This window comes from Falco peregrinus, chromosome 3, assembly GCF_023634155.1.
Source record: "Falco peregrinus isolate bFalPer1 chromosome 3, bFalPer1.pri, whole genome shotgun sequence".
NCBI classification, from domain to species: domain Eukaryota; kingdom Metazoa; phylum Chordata; class Aves; order Falconiformes; family Falconidae; genus Falco; species Falco peregrinus.
The window spans coordinates 64,635,748-64,657,889 of record NC_073723.1 but is presented as its reverse complement, the minus strand read 5'-3'; positions in this window follow the sequence as shown (position 1 = coordinate 64,657,889).

Sequence of the window (22,142 nt, the reverse complement as noted above, 5' to 3'; positions counted from 1 at the left end):
AATTAAGACTAGGAACCTGAGAGCCAGAAAAGCTTATATAAATGTCTAAACTACATAAATCTGTTCTGGAAGAACTGAAAACATTGAGGCTTTCAAGGAGTCCTTAATTCAGAAAGTATCAGGAGGGATGTCACAGTTTTATGTGTTAAAATATTTTTATCTCTTGATTGTATATTGCAGTCTACTGTAACCAAGACAGAGATGTATTGGTTCTTACTCTAACTTTGCTACCAATAAATTTTGCTTTTTCCTACTGATATTTCAACATATTTAACAACAAACATTTCCTTCCAAGTGGTTTCATATAGATGATTTTTATTTCAAACACTGTAACTATTTTGCAATTGGAGAGAAATTTTTCCTTTTAAAGAAAAATAACTCTTTCTTGACTGTTTTTACAAAGTACTACTAGCAGTACTGATTTTGCTTTTGTAATATTGATTTTTTAAAAATACATTTTTTTATCATTTCTGAAAAAAATCATTGGGCTATGATTTTTACATAACACAGATGAACTCATCTGCTGAACTATGGTTTATAAACATGGTGTTCCATTCAGTTTGTACCATTGTCTCATTTGTCGATGTTCCCAAAAATGCGCAAGTTAAAAATTGCTTAAATTCAATTAAAAGTAAAAAAAAAAAAAAAGAAAGAAACAAACCCCAACAACATCAATAACAAAACCCCAAAGATAAAGTCTGAGTGGCACATCTTATTCTGTTACTTCATAAGGATGAAATGATGCAGACTAGAGAGTAGTAAGACTTTGTAGAACCTCAGTAAATAATAGAATTCTTTTCACACATCAATGCAGGTAATAAAGTGGGGACTTTCAGGCATTAAAATACTTCTCAATTCTGAGTTTACCAGTGAGAGTTTATATTATTCAGACTTCAGATTTTTCTTTTCTCACTCATGGAATATCAAGCCACACACTTTAATTTCAATGGACATTTGAGGTGTCTCAGGGGGTGTTTCTTTTTATTTATTGTATTTTTAATAAAGTAAGTCTCTGGACGTTACATTCTTTGAAGTTAAGAACTAGGCTTGCTATCTGTTGAAAAGATACACAAGTCACTACAAATTTAACTTTGTTCAAAAAATGGTATGTTCTATCTGTCAAACACAATAAAAACATCTCAATAACTATAAAGTTAAAAGAACCCCAACTCAACAGTGCAATACGCCTCTGTCTTAGGAATGCAGATAATGCAGATGTTAAAGCCAAAGATAAGTCAAAAGCACCATCACATATCTGAACCCTTACACACGCCAAACTAACTCAGCGTCTACTATAATTCACAAATCTTCATCTATTCCTCTAGGTTATTTTTCATACTGAAATATCCATTGCAACAGTCATACTAATTTTATTTCAAATGAAACCAAGGTATCACAGAATTTTGCACTTTTTACACAAGGAATCTTTACACAAGACTGTCTCTTTTTTGCAGAAAGTTTTGTCATGTGATAATTATATTTTGTCTCAAATTCTTGTTTGGCTCAAATTCTTATCACTGCAAAGATTTTGAAGCATTGACTAAACCTCAAGCTAATATAAAATAGAGTGCCTTTCATATTAGCTGGATCTTTAGCTGGTTTCAAATTCCTTTTCTTCTTCTTCTTGTGAATGTTAGAGGTTTTTAATTTACAGCTCATTTATGAGGTAATGAAGTTCCTGGTATGATGTTCATATAAATTTATATGCTTTTGTTATGCAAATTGTTTAACATCATCTTTTGTAAATTTTTAAAATATGATTTTTAGTGATGTTCTCAATATTTCTAATAATACTATAAGATCTTATCCATCATTCCTTATTTGAACAAAAGTCTGTTACAAAGAGTAGCAAATAAACACTGTAAAACTGTGCTGGTGGAAAACTGAAGGCTATAGTCATCTGCTAGGAATTGCTGATAATTCTTTTCTGAAGAATATGCAAATAAATCTGTCAGTATGGAATTCTTATCCATAGCTCTTCTCATTTTATTTTCTGTCCAGGATACAGTAGAAATATTCCCATCAGTCTTTGGGTTATATCTGGTTTTATTTCTTCTGTCACAAATTATTCTTTCGGTTTCACCTCGGTCCCACTACCATAAAGCTCTTTTACAATGATCTCCCAACTATATCTTTTAGTTCTACATAACCACCCACACTGAGCAAAGTTTCACTACACCATACCTTCTGTGCTTTTCCCACTATGCTATTTTTGACTACATATTTTAGCATTTCACAGAGATAAAAAGCTCCACACCCACAGTGCAATCATCACCCTCACAAACTTTCTGATTTATAGTTTTTACTAGTCTTGAGGTGAATGAAAACTCAATCCAAAAGAAGAGTCGATGTACCTCTATTTCCTCAAAGAAGTCCTTAAGTATTCCTTAAATATTTCACCTACTTTCTGATGAAATTAAACATACTTTGGCATACTGTGCCTACAATATTAAATAACATCCACGCTTCTATTGCCTCAGATATATAGCAAGAAAGCTAAGATTCAAGGTGCATGATTTAGTTAGCTGAAGCTTTATCCAATTCATGTGGGGACTATGCCATAGTAAATTCTTCAGTACTGGACCCTTTGATGATAGACCTTGTTAAAGGCCTTTGAAAATCTAGGCGACTTTGTTGTCATCCACAGAAGTTTGCTGAGAGCTTGCTGAGAGCTCTCTCATGTTTTCCAGTATTCCCAGAGAGGCTTTTTCCACTTATTCAGATATCACTGTTCACCTTTCATTACAAAGCAGGAGTAGCAAGTGATTTTGAATATCTGAAATAATCACTTTCAGAAGGTAATTACAAACTTGTCTGTTTCCTGTGATTTACATGTCTTCTGGCTATGACTCCATCAGGGGTTCCATTCCAAGATGCTAGAGGGATGTGACTGCCTTGCACAAAGGCACACTTCATAGCCAAGAATGCAGACAGTGGGTCTTCACAGTGTTTCGCTTCAATTTCTCAAAACCCATCCATCTCATATTGACAGTGACTGGAAAGATAACGTGCTTAGCTGATTTTTTTTTTTCTTACTTTCTTCTTATTTTAGGGGTCTCTGGATTTTATTCTTGAATTCCTGAAAATTGCAACTAGAAACAAAACTAATTTCCCTGTTTCTTTACAGATTAAATAGTTAAAGCATATTTTATGCAACAATTATGCAAATGGGCTTTTGATAAAGCCTTTATTAAGACAAGGACCTTTCTCATTACTCCATATCACTTTTGTATCTGAATTCAGATTGAATTCATTTTGCAATAAAAGTAGAATTAAATGGAACCTGAAAACAGAAAATTGGTTTTCCAAAAACTGCCCACATCACAATGCATGCATATAACATTCTCAGTGTGATTTCCTATTTCATGAGTCACTTTCTCCCTCACTTGTGAAGATCAAGTGTAAAATAAAATTGTCCTGTATTTCAGTTTTTAAATCCTAAACAATCAGGAAGGAGACACCTCCCCCAAAAAAACCCAGTAACTTAAGAACAGAAATGTAAATAAATATCACAAGTAAGCATCACTTAAAAAATAAACCAGTTCCCACATTCCAGATCCTTTACTACTGCAGTTTTACTCTCACAGATTCTTGAGAGTCCTTCAGATCAAGTAATACTAGGGCAAAGTAATTTAATCTGCTGAATCAGTCCATGAGCTTAATGCTTGTAGATGACAGATCTAAAGAAAATAAGTTACTTTTCTTAACAAAATTTTGAAAAGCTGAAAACAGTTGAATTATTTTCTTTCTACAAAAATACAGAATTATTACTTTCCTTTTCAGGTAAGAAGGGTTAAGTCCACTGAACAAGTTCATAGAAGAAATATCTAGCCATCTTTTCAGTGCAATGACACCACTTGCTGGAGTTTGGAAGGATTTTCTAGGGGGACTAGCAAAGTATGGTTTTTTGTCGTTAAAAGGTTAAACAGGCACTCACTATAGGACACCATCAGCACAGGCCACAGGCTGCCAGCACCTAGAATAGCCACTGCTATGTCCTTAGCAACAAATCAGAAAAAGGTTCAGGTTCCTATTCTGTTTCTGAACCTAAAGGTAGTACAGTCCTCTTGAAGCTCGAGAATATTGAGCAACATTAACAGGACTCAGTGACCAGTCATTTTGAACTGTTCCCAGCATTTCCCTGGGATTCAGTTATAAAAGTTGCACTAAACATAAAACTATAAAATATACAACTAGTTATATACAATAAAATAGTTAAATTGTTATACGATAAAATAATTAAAATACTGAAAAAGCAAAAATTAGTTTGAACTCAGGAGATCATATTTAGTACACAAAATGTGTACATGTGAAATAAATCATAATATCTATGTCCTATGTTCTGTCCTATGTTTGATGTAAAACAGGAAAGAAAATTAAGAATTATAAGTTTTAGTTTCAAAAATTTGCTTTGGCCATTTACAGTTTTTTGGTTATTCCTAGAGGTTTTTGTTTGTTTGTTTTAACTGATGTGTTTTACTCCTCAGGTTTACAGAAATGTGTATAGTAGGGTGATTCAGTTAAACACTAGATTAAGACTTTATCATAGAATCATAGAATCCCAGAATGGTTTGGGCTGGTAAAGGACCTTTAAAGAACATCTAGTTCAACCTCCCTGCATCTTTCATTAGATCAGCTGCTCAAAGCCCCACACAACCTGACCTTGAACACTTCCTGGAATGGGGTATCCACAACATCTCTGGGCAACCTGTTCCAGTGTTTCGCCGCCCTCAGCATAAAAACTTCCTTCTATATATCCGCTCATTTTCAAACCATTGTCCGTTTTCTTGTCACTACAGGTCCTGGTGAAATATCCTTCTTCATCTTTCTTATGAGGCCCTTTTATATATTGAATGTCTGCAGTAAGGTCTCCCAGGAACGTTCTTTTCTCTAGGCTAAACAACCCCAAATCTCTCAGCATTTCTTCATAGAAGTGTTCCAGCAATCTGATAATTTTCATAGCCCTCCTCTGGACCCACTTTAATAAGTCCACGTCTGTCTTGTACTGGGAAGCCTAGAGCTGGATGCAGCACTCCAGAACGGAGTAGAGAGAAACCAACACCTGCCTCAGCCTGCTGGCCACACTTCTTTTTATGCAGCCCATGATACAATTGGCTTTCTGGGCTGCAAGTGCACATTGCCAGCTCACGCACATCCTATTTTTATCCACCAGTATCCCCAGGTCCTTTATCACATGGCTTCTCTTAATCCATTCATCACTCGGTACTGATATTAGGGTTTGGCCTGACTCAGGTGCAGGACCTTGCACTTGGTGTTGTTGAACTTCATGAGTTTTGTGTAGGCCCACTCCACAAGTCTGTAAAGGTCCCTCTGGATAGCACCCCTTTTCTTTTATCATATCAATTGCTTGGTGTCACCTGTAAACTTGCTGAGGATGCATGCAATCCCACTGTCTATGTCACCAATGAAGATACTACTCCAGGGGTCCTCAAACTACGGCCTGCAGGCTGGATACAGCCCCCCCGAGGGTCCTCAATCCGGCCCCCGGTATTTACAGAACCCCCCTGCCCCCCCCCACGATGGGGGTTGGGGAGGGAAACCAAGCAGCTGCCTGCCACTTCATCTGCGCGCTGGCCCCCTGTTTAAAAAGTTTGAGGACCCCTGTACTAGGTCATCAATATTGGTTCCAATATGGACCCTTGAGGGCCACCACATTACTAGTCTGGACATGGACATCAAGCCATTGACAAAAAGACTCTTTAGGCATTGCCATTTAGCCAGTCCCTTACCCATCTAATGGTCTGTCCATTGAACCCATGTATCTCCAAATTAGAGTCTAGGACATTGTGAGGGACTGTAGCAAAAGCCTTACAGAAGTTCCGTTAGATGGCACCTATAGCTCTTCCCTTGTCGACTCACATAGTCACTCCATCATAGAAGGCTGCTAGGTTAGTCAGTATGATTTGCCCTTGGTGAAGCCATGTTGGCTGTCTCCCACCACCTCCCTGTCTTTCATACATTTCAACAAGACTTCCAGTTATCACATTACTCTGTGATATTACCAGGCACTGAGGTGAGGCTGACTGGTCAGTAGTTCCCAGGGCCTTACTACCCTCTTTAAAAATGGGTATGATATTCCCTTTTCTCCAGGCACTGGGGATTTCACCTGACTGCCATGACCTTTCAAATATGAAGGAATGTGGCTTAGCAAATACATCAGTCAATTTCCCCAGGACACTGAGGTACACCTCATCAGATCCCATGGACTAGTGTAATATTCAGGCTCCTTGGGCCATCTCAAACATGATCTTCCTTATGATGGGAGGGAATTCATTCCTACAGTACTTGCCTTGTGGTTCAGGGACCTGAGGGATTTGTCCCTCAAATAAACTTAACTATGATGAGTTATCAAGTAAAAGGCATGGTGATCATTTAGAAACAGTCACAGAAAGCCAGGCTCAAAGGATTATATGAAAAAAAATAAATACTCGGAGCAAATACTGGGAGCATCCTATCTTTTAATCCTCTCCACCACAATAACAGTAACAATATCAATAACATTTACAATAATAGCTAGTTTACTTATTATTTATGATAAAAATAACTTATATAAAAAGAAATAACAATAAAGCATCACTAATAGCACTTTTATTTTTAGTACATTTATCTTCCTGAAAGTACATTTTCTAAAAATGTGCAGAAATTCTAGCTATGTACATTTATTTTTGGGTGAAGAAAGAGAAGGAAAAAAGCAACAAAATTTCCAGGTAGACAGAGTTTGAGACTAGGATAAACTTTAAAGACATATGGATAAACTTTTGTGCAATACTGACCTGAGGCAGGTCACTACGTAGTAGATTTAATTCAATACAAAATTTTATTAAGTGTGATAGAATTACCAGCTTTATCTGAGTAGAAACAGAAACTAAATACAGACTTCTAAAAAATTCCATAACTCTTACCTGAACAATGCAAAAGGATAATGAAAGCAAAATATGTATCATTTTATTATCATTAGAAAGTTTTTAAAGCTGCATACAGACAGAGTCTGTCTCTATGAAAAGTTTGACAGCAACAGCATACTGGCAAAATTACTTGTTCAGTGTTTCAAGGGCAGAATTAAAACCATATTTTCATTCAGTACAGACAAAGATCAATTGAAGTTGTTCTTACACATAAATCAAAAAATGGAAGTATGCAACACTTACCACTGGCCTTCTCCTCTGCTTCCTTTCATCCTCTCTGCTTCTTCCCTGGGTAGGACATTTGCAGCTGATAAGCATTTGATGTAGAAACAACACAGAAAGAGAAAAACAGAATAATAACTGCCACTGGGACAGTGTCTAGCTCAGAAAACCTGAATAGGATGTGCAGCCTACCTCTGCAGCCATCTTCTCACACACAGCATTTTAAGAAAACTGAGGCAGCATTGTAAATATTCAGCATAGAAGAGTTGCCATTGTTACATATTTTTAAATCTCACATAACTCATCACTCTGTTATAGTCTGTACTAGATTCATCTAGTAGGCAGAAACACTTCCATAAAGTTAAATTCAAGGGAGATGAAACCTGAGAATAAGATCCTGGCTTTTCTCAATTCAGTGGAAATTTTTCCACTGATTCAAAAAAACAGAGGATTTCACCCCTGCTGCTTAACACTCTCTAACAGTGGATATACAATTGGTCAGTACAGGTAAGTTTAAACTGAAAATAATTTTTAAAAATATATAGTTTATTCACTATTACCTTACAAATTGTGCAGGCATTCAAATCTACTGTGCTAGATCCCTAAGCACCCACAAAATATCTGTTTTCCATTAGCATATTGCCTTCTATTAGCAAGGAAAAAGTTGATAGATTTTGAGGTGTTTGATTAAAGAAATCTGGAAAACAGTTTTTGAAAAACATAAATCTGACACTGGTCCAGTTGACAGTGAGCTGCCACATGAATTAACAAACAGCACCAATAGAGAAACAAATTCCTAGTTACAATTATTTTTTGGAAGAAAAGCAAAATAAAAGCAGAGACATATGGGTTTGCTTAATGAGAAATTGCGGTGTATAATATGCTTCTCTGATTATCTGTGGCTTATGTGACCATTTATTTTTTAATCTAATGAATGCAAAATATATATATATATATCTAACACTCTCACCATCTGCATTAAGGACCACAACAGAAGCAGTGATCCAAACCTTCACAGGGGCTGTACCTTCTATGTAGCAGAGGCTTAGTGATCATTTAGTATTCCAACAAATACAGAAAAGGAATTGAAAGGTACATAAGGAACTTTTTGCTTTATGCAGGTGACATAGCAGGTGGCAAAGTCATCCTTTCATATTTTCAGGCCTATGTTCTCACAGTCACTTCCAAGCCACGGTTAAAAAGAAACACATTTTAAACAAGATTGTGAATGTTTATGTTTTCCTGCCATCTCAGGGTACCCATGCACAGTAATTACGATTGCAATGAAGACAAATCTTCAGCCATTCTCATGTTGTGCCTTTGCCTAGGAAGCAGTAGGACAGTCTATAGTGCCTCCTCACTGGCTTGCTTGCAAAATCTCTGGAAGCAGTGACGGATTTTAAAAACAAGTGGCAATCCCTTCATACACCATTTACTACTGATTATTGCTTCAGCAAGCTGTCCATGCCTATTTGTTCAAGTTAACAGAAAAAAAATATATACATCAATATTAGTGACCCTTTTGAATTACTTTAGCTAGGGACTTGGATTCTGTTAACAGCTCTGAATGAGAAGCAAGTGTTTAAATGCTTTGATCTTCAGCCTTGTGTGATGCAAATATAGGTGGTTCTCTTAACTGGAGATCAGCCTACAGATCAGACCAAAAGGGGAGTCCTGTTCAAAGGTCATGAAGCTAACCTGGTAAATGCAGAATCAGTTCCCAGCTTTGATTTCTTCCACGACTTCAAGCCAGTCTTTCAGGTGAAGTAGCACAGAAAGGATTTAAACACATAAAAAGAGTAAGACTACTAATATCTTTGTAGATTTGAGTAAATCAATAAACTGGTAGTGTTCGACGTCTTTACCTCAGTAGTAGCTGTGTATAATGAAGCAGTGTATGAGAGAATGGCAGTTTTATATACATTGATGGGAAACAAAATAACCTTCAAGAAACAATAAGACTGAGCTACTCCTTTGTCTAACTTTGCTTAGCCTGTTTTTATTGTAAAACAGCTGCATACGTTTTGTTACACAACAGCCTAAGATGGAAATTTTGAGCCAGTCACACCAATGGCAATAGCCCAATAGCTATTTCAGCCAATTCCTCCAATGACAAAATGTAACTTTGAAACCTTCGTAGAGATCTAATTTTTATTAAAACAGATAATTTAAAACTATTCTATTCTAACTCTCTTACTAGGTGTTGTTTAGTCAACACTTAGCTACTTGAAATGTGATAAAACTGACTGTTAAAAGTAAGGCTATGCAGGAGAGTAGAGGAGTATGTCTCGGTCTCCATAGCTCTGCCAACATTACTAGGAACAATTTTACTTTGGAAATTGACTGGTTGTTTCCATAAGACAACAAAGCAAGGTTCTGCTAAATAGTGTGAATAAAAGTAGAAAAATCTACTTGTCAATCAATAACATATTCAGTGGGGAAAATCAGAAAAATAATGGTGTTCCCAAAATGCACCAAACATACAATTAAGAAACTATACAAAACAAAATGACGTAGATGTATTGTTCAATCATTCAACAGAATATCCAATTTCCTACCAAAACAGCATACCTGTAAATTCTTATCATGCTGTCTTCTTTCTACTGTTTATGTTCTTGAAGTGAAAAATAGCTAGTGGATTTCCTTCATATTCATAGAGCAAACAAATTAAACCACCACTGTTCAGTTGCTTTCATTTTTATTGATCCCCTCTCAATTTTTTTTTATGCAACCAACTGTTTACCATAGTATTATAATGGAATAATACAACCTTACATAGCATCTTTTTTATTACTCCTTTTTTTAATGCACTGGATCATACAAGCTGGGTGGGGGGGGTGGGGGGAGGGAAAAAGTCATGAATCAAAATCACATTAAAATGTACTGCTTTTTAGATATTGAACAGTCAGCAGCAATTTCCAATTTTCAGCTATGTTTTATTTGCAAAACACCAGAGTCAAATTCATCCCCAGTGCAAACACATTGAAGAATGAATTTGGTCTATTGATCTAAACAAAAGAATTTAGTCTCTTGTAAAAATGCAAGACATATCTCTCATTGCCCATAGTATGCATTCTCACAATCAAACATAAAACAAAGTATGTGTAGAATAAAAAAGTATGACCTCTTCAATCTGGCCTTTTTAAAAATGTATTTAAAATGAATCATGATGAGGACATGCAAAGTTTTCAGTACAGCCTATGGCGTTAAGAAAAAAATACTAAACAAAAATCAACAGCACCTTTTGTAAACAGCTATTGTGTATTACAAACACAGAAACCTAACTGCTTGTTCAGCTCCCATTCATCAAGGGAGTTTTGCTCCTGGCTTAGCTGAGGTGTCATTTCCATCCAAATTAATGAATTAGAACTTTACTTTTTCCAGCCCTAGGCTACCCTACATGTGTTCTAATGACCCCTCTGCCTAATTCTCCTATCAGTCTTAGTCACTGCAGGATAAGAAACCCTGGAAGATGGGAGACAGAAACCTACAGCCAACAGCAACAAAACTGTATTTTGTACAGATTACAAAACTGTATTGGAGTGCCATAAGAGCCTTTAATCTGCTTTTTTCTTTCTTTCATTCTTTCTTTTTTATTTTTTTTTTTCTTCTCTTTCTGGTCAGCCTGCATGGATCTACATTGAGGACTATTATTAAGACCAGTATTAAGCAAAATTTTCAGGATTTAATGTCTTTTGTAGAATCATAGAATATCTCAAGTTGGAAGGGAACCATCAAGTCTAACTCCCTGCTCCACACAAAACTACCTAAAAGTTAACCATATGACAAAGAGTATTGTTTAGAAGCTCCTTGAACTCTGACAGGCTTGGTGCTGTGACCAGTTTCCTGGGGAGCCTGTTCCAGCGACTGACCACCCTCTCAGTGAAGAACCTTTCCCTAATGTCCAGGATAGAAAACCCTGTGAAATGAAGTCCTGAATTGTAAACATAAGTTTAGGACATTAAGACCTAAAGACAATGTAATTACTAAAGAAGGTATATAAATCTTTTTAAATCCTAATGGCCTTCAGTGATCTAGCTTCTACAGATTAGAACTGGTTGCATGACATCATTAAAGTATCCATACCAGAGAAAAGCCAATAGTTAGACTTCTCACACAAACTATATATAGCTAACATCATTGTGCTCAGCTCTCTGTAGCTTGATGAACTTCTTATTTTAGCTTTAAGAATACAGAAGCTCAAGAAGTGATTGCAGGAATAGTAGTAATTTCTGGTCTGTTATTATAGCAAATTAATATGTAGGAAACAAACAACTTTCACACAGAGCACCCCACAAATTTCTTTGCTGATTGGAGCATTTAAATTTCTAATATAGGCAACCAAGATGAACCCCTCCATCAGGAAGATTCTAAAAAGTGGGGAATCCAAGTGGTGATATTTATGATTTTTAGGACAGCATTAGTATTTTGAGATATGGGTACATACAAAGTAGTGGAGGGTGATTAACTGCTAGAACAGTAATAGTGAATAGTTCCACATACTGCAAAAAATTAAATAAAAAGTTTAACACTTGCATATGCAGTATGTATGCCAGTAAATATTGTCTAATAGAATTCAATTATGATAAATCTTGTTGGAGAGATACATAATAGACCTATCTCAAAGTGCAATGAGAATTCTCCTCTTGGCTTCAGTGGATTTTTAGTCAAGTCATCCGAGAATATGGTCTTAAACTCCACTAGGGTAAGTTCCCATGGCTGTGGAATTCAATACAAAATAGTCACCTTCTAAACCTTAGAACAATGTGACTACAATGAAATTTTGTGGGCTGTTTCCAAAGTTCAACAAAAAGATTATAATTTCCCAATAAAATACATACTTTTAGGTATTCATGTGCAAGTGTATTTCTTTCAAATTCTGTTGGAATTTTCCAAAGAAAATTCAGCATTAGAACTCAGCATTAGTTTTTTACTTCTAAATCCAGACTATAATCCATTTTACCCTACCACACCATACTGCTAGCATAACTAACCATCTTGTCATTTATGATGACTGACTGAGGAAAATTGAAGAGTAAATAGTCCCCAGTGAGATCAAGGATCCCAGCTGCATATTTCAGTAAGTGATATGACAGGGTCACTTTTGTATTATACCAGTTTCTCAGCCCTGCATGTGGGGTCACCAGTGAAATTCTATGTGAGCTTAAACACCTCCATGTTATTTACTTTCACTGACAGGCCAAATTCAGGAGTGAGCTGTAAAGCAGTCATGTGCAGTTAATGGGGAAAAAAAATAAAATCTAAAGTGCTAATATGTATCTTCCAGTCTTATATGAACTGCTGTCTTCTACTCTCCCCCATTTTGATTTAATACAGTCACCTTGTTTGGAGCATTTCTTTTTCTCTTTTCAGCACAGGAGCATTTCTAAGGAGCAGAATCTTGTTCTTCCTTCCTCCTCAAAGTGTCTGTAACACCTCCATTCAAGTCTGTTTTCTTGGTTTCTGCTTCTTTCTCTGAGTCACTGCCCAGAGACTTACATAAATGTGCATTACATCTTTGCAAACTGATCACATCTTAAATTGAAACACATGAAAAACTGTTGAAAAGAAGCAGTCTGATAACTGAAATACTTTCCTTTATCTCTCAATATTTTAATGTATGAGACATGGATAGAGTGTCAATTATTATAAAGCCCAGAATAACTAATAGGACATATGTACATACCATACATTCTTTTAAAAGAAGTAATCAAACCTGGTTTAAGATTGAGACTTGAAGCTTAAACTTACAAGTTACCTTACTTACTTTGATTTTAGATCCTGAGAATTCTTACTTGAATGTGTGACATTAAGAGTTAAAGGATATGTGAATCTATAAATATCATGGAGATAAGGGATGGGAGCAAAGAAGAAAAAGTAAGATTCTTTGGTGCTTTTTCCTTGGTTTTCCCCCTCTTGTTTACTCTGTTATGGGCACTGTTGACTCTGCTGCATTCTCTGAAGAGTACACTCTTTCTTTAAGCTTGATCATAGGATTAACTGACATGCAACAGTTATTCCTATGAAAATCAACATAGCCTGAGACAGGTGTACTCTGTGTGCCATGTAGGAAGTCAGCCTCTTCCAGTGAATTCTTCAGTTTCTCCATCAGTCAGGCAGGTGGGTGTAAGAAAGATAAGGAATTTGTTCATTCTTGTTAGGTGTGACCGTTAGGAATTTTATACAGACTATTACTTCCATAGCTGTTTCAGGAATAATGTTGAATTCTGTAAGACTATACAACCAGTAACAAAGGGTCTCACTGAAATTCTTTCTCGGTAGCTGGTTCTCGGCACTGTCATACTATTGCCTAAGCATTTAAAACAATGCTACCCATGTACCCAACAGGCATCTTAGTGTTAACTAGTTTGTACATGAGTTATTGTGTATAAGGTGTCTGATAGAACCATCTTTCATAAATTTCTTAACCTTTTTTTGAACAGTTAATATTTTCAGCCTTTACACCACTTTGGGGCAGTTCCACAGTTCAGTGCTGTAATGTATGAAAATGCTTGTTTGGCTGTTTTTCAACCTGCCAACCAATAATTTTAATTGTCCATAAACTCTTGTGACAAGAGAAATAAAATTCTTAAGAATAAGCATTGTCCATTAAGGATTTTATATAACTTTATAATGTCATCTCAGTCATGTCTTTTCCAATTTAAAATTGCTTGAGTAATGTTGTTTATTATTGTTTTTGTTAGTAGTAGCATTATTGTAATTTATTTATTTGTTGTTATTTGCGGGCTTTCACATTTTTTATCAAAAACTACATTGCAATCTAACCATTTACTCCTTCTTTGCTGTCTACAAGATGCATTTCTACGTAAAACTGTATTGTCAGGTTCTATGCACATTGCAGCTCAATTAGTGTGCTGTGGAGAAATATTAAAATTTATAACCAAAACCAAATTAATCTTAAGTAAGATATTTTCCTTGCAACATTTCTTTTCTTATTTCTTCTCTTTCTCCTATTTTCCTTTATAGAAAATAACTTCTATTCCATTGTCATGTAGAGTCTGAAACTAATATTTAACAGCACAAAAAATGTTTGTATTTCTTTATCTTGAATTTATAAATTTCTTTCCATGTGACTTTCTTTTGTGAAGTGTTTTTTTTTGGAAATCAGTAAGATTCTCTTTGTCTTTAAACGCTGTTCATTCATAGGCTACTTGAATAGACTAACTTTTACAGAAGTAAAATATCTTCTCAAAAATAAAGTAAAATAAAGTATCTTCTAAAAATATCTTATACTCAAGCTTTACTGAGTGCAAAGGTTTTTGGTTTATGGGAGTTTCTTCTTAGATCTCATATGATGATTTTTTCACTGATAATGCAGATTTTCACCCTAGAAACATATGTAACCTATTCAAAAAATTAGTTCTTAATGCTCAGTAGGTATTTCATTGATTTTAGATTGTAAAAATTCCTGGAGTCAGTATAGGCAATCCCATCAGGAACGTGGAACTTGTCCACTTTTTTGTATTTGAAACAAATTAAAGGATGTCAAATGAAAGCAGACCATCATAGTGTACAAGGTTCAGAACAGCCAGCAAGCAGATTTTGTTCAGATGGAATAAAATGTGTTTTAACTTCCAGTCAAGGCAGCATCCAGCTGGCCCGAGAGATCGCTGAATGAAAAAAGTGTCCAATACTCTATCTCTATCCTCACTCATAGATGGTTGCAAATGTCCCGTGGGGGTGGCTGTATCAGTAGAAGTAGACCAATTGGCAGCACAGAGGTAAACCCACCTGGGTTGCCGCATTGTGGCAAGACATTGATGCCCAGGTAGAAAATGTTGCTGTAGAACCATACCACACCACCTTAACACCCACAAACCTCCAGAAATCATGAATGATACAGTGGACGGCTAAAGTCTATGCTGAGAGAATTGTACACCAGGGAATGGAAACACTGAGATGCAAATCTAGCAGAAGCCACTTGGCTGGTTAACACCAGAGGATCTGCCACCCATCCCGGTCCTGTCCAGACAAAGCTGCTGCATACTGAAGGATAAGATAAGGTCTCCATAGTGTGCATAGAGAAGCAGCTGGAAAAGTCAGTGTGGGTGGCTCCTTGCTTGGGAATAGGCTAGCCCATTCATAGGTTTTTCTTTGCTCAAGTACCTGGGTGCACTTGGTGGGTAATGCAGAAAAATGGGAAAATCCATTGTGTACCTCTAGGAGATATAACCTTGGTGGAAAATAATCCATTACTTGAGTTGTATGTTAGAGGAAGAAATACAGCAGGAACATTGAAGCAGTGGAGAGTGAGTCTCACTCACAGTGTGATAGTAACACAACCAGAGACAGTCTTGGCACTTCACAATCCAGCATGATGCTTCTTCTGCCCTAAAGGATCATCTTTACAGGTGTGGCCCCAACAAATCAACTGTTCCTATTGACTTTTGAGAGAGGCGTCGAATGGGAGGATAATATCTTTGTCTGTATACAGCAAGGGAGAAGGAGTAGTGATTAATGAGGCTAGGTAAACCTGACTGTTGGATTCTAAGATGGTTTAAGTATGTAGTATAAGTTCTGAGTGGTAGTAAGAGGGTATTTTGGGAATGACAATAGAATGGAGAGGAAATAGAAAGGTATGGGGTAGAAGTATCAAATATAATGCAGCATGGGTTACATAAGTAGAAAGGTTTGAGCAGGGTATAGAAATGAAACAGCATAAATGGGACAGACAGTCAGGATTCATAGATGTATCAGATAACGTGGAGCTGAGCATGATAGAAATGGTATGGAATAAGGGGTGGAGATTGTACTGGGTGTGGTTGGGATGAAGCCATCTTTCTTCATAGCAGCCTGTATAGTGCTGTGCTTTGCACTCTGGGCTCAGTGCTGGTAACACAGAAACATTTTGTCTACTGCTGAAGAGTGCTTGCACAGCATTGAGACTTTCTCTCTTCCTGCCCCATGCACCCCTGCCCCTCACTAGCAGGCTAAGGGTGAATTCAGAGGGGACACAGCCACGACAGCTGACCACAACTGACTAATGATATATTCCATACTACATGACATTGTGCTCAGCAATAAAAGATGAAGCAAAGGAGGAGGAAGGTGAGGATATTCACAGTTATGATATTTTCTTCCAAAGCAACTGCTATGCATGCTGAGGCCCTGCTGTCCTGGAAGTGGCTGGGCATCTGCCTATTGATGTGATATAGTGAATAAATTGCTCTTTTTGTCTTCCTTGCACACACAGTTTTTGCTTTCCCTATTGAACTCCCATTTTACTCAATCCACAAGTCTTCCTTTCTTCCTTCTATTTTTCCCTGATCCCACAGGATGGGGGAGTGAAAGGCAAGTGGGAGTTTGGCTGCTGGCCAGGACCACCCCCCCCCCCAGTCTTTTAAAGACAGCTTTTAAGAGGTGCATCACAGTATCTGAAAAATCTTACCATAGAAGTATGGTAAAATAAAAGAAAAGCAATGCCCTGAAGTAACTGGCCTGATAACCCTGCAAAAAGTCAAACCCTGATCCAACTGCATGAGGACAGAAGCTTAGTGACACTAAGAATTTTAAGATCTCTTTCTTCCAACTTTATATCCATGCCTGAAGTGTTTTTTCTCTATTTTCCCATCAAGAAAGCAAGAGTAGTTCTAGAGTTAGTGTTTTATGGTTTAAATTAATTGCTTAAATCTTAAGATGTCTAAATTAATTGCTTATCTCTTAAAGATTCTAAAGGAAAACAAATCCCACCCTTGTGGGCACTGTCAGCTGAGCAGCCCAGTTTTGCAGGTTTTTGAAGGGAAGACATGACTGGAAGTTTGCCTGAAATAAAATCACTGAATTGGATGTCCCACACAGGAGACCCACTTTCTTACTCTCCTTCACAAAGGTCCTGAGAATTTCATTTGCAACTCTTCTTCTCATTCACAGCCTTAGTATAAGCTTAATATTAGATGTATATAGTAGTGTGCATTCCATCTTTCAGTGAAATATTCTGCCAAGAAGTTAAATAATCCATTTTGATATGAAGGTTATGCCAGTCCTTCCAGGAACTGTCACCAGACTTTTTTTTTTTTTCCTGACCTGAAAAAATTTTGACAGGTTTCCTATACAGTGGCCTGTTAGTAATCTCCTATCTGATGTCCTGCCATTCTTCTATTACTGTCATGGAAATTGATGCTAACCAATTTCTCTGAAACACTGTAACAACAGAAGAAGCAGAAATCCTATGTCATATGAATCAGTCATGCAAAATTGTCATAAACATTTACTAACACCAACATAAAATTGACTTGTTCCCTCAATAAAACGATCAGCAATAATGTAGAAGTCGGTAATATTTTGCCTAGAGATATGCTTATGTAAGACAAAGTTGGTATAAATGTTTAATCTCTCAAAAGCAGAGTGAACACAAGAGATATATATCAAAATATAAACTTAACAGGATATCTTGCTTTTGAATTTTCTTTAGAAACTATTGTTTCTGCAGAGATAGCTCTTGAGCCTCCTCACACACACTAAGAAAATATTTTTTATTATCTCATCTTTAGAAAAGAAAGGACTTGTTCAATATCACAGGATATGTCTACCTACTGTATGTTGTCCACAGTAGTAACTGTAGCAATATTTGGTCATAGTAATTATGATAGACTTGATCTATCATTCTTCCATGCAGTAAAAAGAAAACACGGAAGGAAATGAGGTGCATTCACATTCCATCCCAAAATGATGCAAGCTGATGGGTACCCACTAACCAGCACTGGTGCTCTAGCAGGTATGGCTTTATTTTCCTTCTCTGTCTGCCAGACCAGAGCACTTCTTTAAAACATGCAGTATTTAATTTAAAAAATTCAAGCCTGCAGTTAATTGTCGTGTTTTATTGCAAATACCGACATCAGTATCACACAGTAAAGTGGAAAAAAAAACACAAAACACACAACTTCAACAGTGTTGTAAATGTTAAAGCTAAATCAGATGTCAGTTATTATTGGCCTAACTAAAAACCATTTAATGTTAACGATTTTGCATGGCTTCAATGCTAAAGCATTGTTTTGTCTTAAAAATCTAGAAATATTTGGTTTTAATTTGGAATTGAAATATTACTGAATTTTCAAGAGATTTTTGGCACACACTTGTGTTGAAAATTTGGCTTGAATGCCTGAAAATATTATTTGAGCCAAAGACTTAAAGGCTGAAAGTTGTCACTGAGATAATATAGTTAGATTTGTTCAGAAATACAGACTACTTTTCATGAGCTTAACTTACTCCAGTAGTTGATTGCCCTTCTTGTCAAATGTGATGAGATCAAAAGACCTCACAAGAGGGACTAGAAAGCTCATTCCTTATCTAGACATTGTTATTTCTGTGGGAGGAGCTTAGGCTAGAAAGTATTGTATGGGAAGGAGGGTCATCAGACAGCAGCAGCCGCTTTCAAAAGTTCTGCCTAAATATAAAATTTTGTCTATGGACTTTACAAGGTGAGTATTCACTGCTGTTGGGTTCCTTGATTTCTGTCCTTGAAGCCATCCAAGCTTTTGCAGAAGGTTTTTACCTCGGTTATGGCTTCCATAGAGCTTCCCCTTGCTGAAAACACCTCTTCTTGGCTAGAATCCTCATAATCCTTTTCCATGAAAAAATTTTACTCTTCTTTAAAGCTGAATTCCTTTAACCTCTGCTTTCAATCTTATCACATCTTGAGCAAGACAAAAAAATGTAGCCCTGTAAGAATTTGCCCTTAGTGGTCTTACCCAAACAGATTCAAAACCCATAATTATATATAGGTAAAAATCAGAATTACCCTAAATTTTGGTGAATGTGTTACATGTTATGTAGTAATAGCAACTGTAAGAACTACAAGTAACAGAGGACAGGATAACTGAAAGCTAGTTTGTCGTTTTGGTACAGCAGCAAGCAGTAAGATTTTCTTCAGCATACTTGTTAATTTTACAACAAAAAACATAGTGTAGCTCATGTCATTCTTACAGCTGTGTCTACCCCTAGATGGTGGAGAGTTAAAGACTGGCAGATATTCTTAATATTTTAAATACATTAATAAAAATATGTTGGTGATATTTCAAATGAAAAAAATACATATTTACACTTTCTTAGTCATATCTCCTCTAAGATATTAGAAAAAAAACAACATTAAAAACCTCAAAAGCTAGAGCCTGAACTTAACAGAGTAGCCCCAGTAAGTCTAATAGGGATTTTACTGTTGCTTTTGATCTCATTTAAATGTTGATGCAGTAGGAACACATGACAGCACACCTTCTAGACATGTGAAACTGAGAAAGAGATTGAGAGTGCATAACCAGTAGATGGTTTCCCATGATGTGTCTTGGGGTTAGGGTTCTTTTTAATTTATTTTCATAGTTGAGCTTGGTTAGTTTTAACTTTATCTTTTACTTTCTGCTCTTAATTGTTTCGGTTTGCTTGCTTTATTTTACTTGTCCTCACCACTGATATGCACAAATAGTCCCATCTTTGTAACCACTTTTAGTATTTGAATTTTATACTTCCTGGACAGAGGAAAAAAAAACAAACCAGAAAACCACCTGTCTAAAATCTGTTTTATGCTCTCATTGTTTCTTTTTTTTTTGCAGTTCTCAGGACTTGTGTTTCTTAGCTTTGCCTCTATTTGGTTATTTATAGCAACTATGAGAAGGTTTTATTGCTGTTTATAGTGCATGCTGCAGGTTTGAATCAGGACTGGTACATTTGAATTATATACAAAATATTTGGTATGTAAAATATGTTAGAACATTAACATTTCTACTCTGTGATATTGGATGAAGATAATAGGATAATGGGCAGGCAGATAGATCAAATTGTGAAAAAATGTCAGCAGATTAGGAGGTTCAGCTCAATTTGTCCAAAGCATATCTCCTGACTTGTCCTGTCTACATTACATTGTACTGTATTGTGTGAACTGTACCTTAAAATAAATATTCCCTTTCACTGAGTCAAGGATAGAAATGAGGAACCAACCCTCTTTTTTATTCATCCCATTTATAGAGTGCTATTGTTGTATAACCAGTTGCTGATGAATGTTCCCTTTCCCATTTTCTTCATTTATTTTTTTTCAGTGATCTCATCAGCATAACTGTTAGTAGCCACAATTCAAGCATTTAGACCAATTCTCAAAGACAACACCTCTTTCAAAAATTAAAATGCCTTTTTGAACAGTCATAGTGCGTGTAAGATAAGCATTACATTAGAGGCTGGAGAAAAGTTTGTAGATTTTAAAAAGGTGAACTATTACAGCTGTGAAAAGTATTGCAGAGGAACGGTGCTTACATTGGATGTTTGCAAGAAGCGAGGCATAAGACTAATGAGCTGGACATATACAGTCTAATAAAAATGGAAAAGCATTATATATAAAACATTAATAGTATAGTGAGGAAATTCAATCCAGGAACTGTCCAAATATAGTATTTAAACTCCACACATTTTTCTGATAATGACTGAAGTTGGAGTACCTAGTTTAAGGACAGAGTAATTTACTAATTAAATTTGCATCTGATGATATATGGATGACAGATGGCAACACATAGGACATAAATGGTATCCTGTATAAGGAACTGATTTAACTTTGGAAGTGATGCTGAGCCTGTAGCCACTGATTTGAGCCAAAGCAGTGGTCACTAGACCCATGCTGACTATGCGGATATTAAGTGGACAGTTACCAGCTACAGCAAGATGCAGTTAATGTGTACAGTAACATATGCAGGAGATCCCTAGGAAGAAGCAGGTGCTCCTATTGTTTCAGGCCATTATTTCAACATGACACTACATTTCCCCCATGTTGCCCACTGCAGTTTTATGCAAGTGCACAGCAGATGCTGTGACTCTACATCACATGCAACAGAAACTGTGCTTATGCCCGTAATTAACCTATACCCCCCTGCTAAATACACCACTTACCCTTGACTGACATCAAGAAATGAGAAACACACAACAATGAAAAAATGTTTGTTTAGTTCTGTAGACATACCACATATGCAATGCAAAATACAGGAGTTAATTTGTCTCCTTGAGTGTCTTGCCTATAGATCTCAGTTTAGAGGACATCACTACTGCAGTTTGCATAGAAAGAAAATCAAAGTGTCCGTAAGTATCTGTAAGTATGTCTTCCCCAAAGTATGTACTTGGCAATCAGGGGACAGGATGCCTCAGAGGAAAAGAAATCAAACCAAGCATGAAGGGACAATATCTTGCTTAACTGTAGGTCAAAGTGCATTGCCAATTGCTTCCTCTCCATCTGTGGAAATTTCTTATCTTGGGATATCTTATTTTATTAATTGCAGGGATCCATCTAATCTTTCTGGTAATGTGAATCAGGAAATGATAATTGGAAAAGACAGATTTCTTTAAAAAATAATGTTACAGGATTTCAACTCAATTATGAGTTGACACTGCATTCACAAATTCATCTACTGTGTAAGAAGGAACTGACCATCTGTTTTATTATTCATACATATGTTTTCATGGATAAAAGATGTTCAGAACAATTTAACGTATTAATCTGTTAAATAATGAAGGTGTGTGTATGCTCACTGAACTGAATATATATTAGTTTGGTTATTGATTTGCATTGTATTTTATAGAGATATATATAATATATATTATGTTGTTGTAAAGAAGTCGAGCAAAATATGTGGAGTATTTTCATTTAAGTTAAATAAACTGAGCCACATCTACTGTGCATTTTCCCCAGACTTCTGAATTTTCTTGTGCTGGGTTTCATTCCATTAATATCATCAACACAATCTGCTGTCATATTGCAGGTAACTACTTTTCAAACTGCAAAATAATCTCTTTCTAGATCAAAATCTCCTCCTCTGCAGCAATGACACAAATATTTTTCTGATAACTGTCTCTATGCTATAATTTGTGTGAATTGCTGGTCCAAATAAACAATTTCTCCTAGAGTTTTATTTTGCCAGTTAATGTTCCTATAACTTTCATGGTGGATAATTTACAGTTTATCTGTTTTGAAAAAAGTCCACAACTAGAGGAGGAGTTACACAAGAT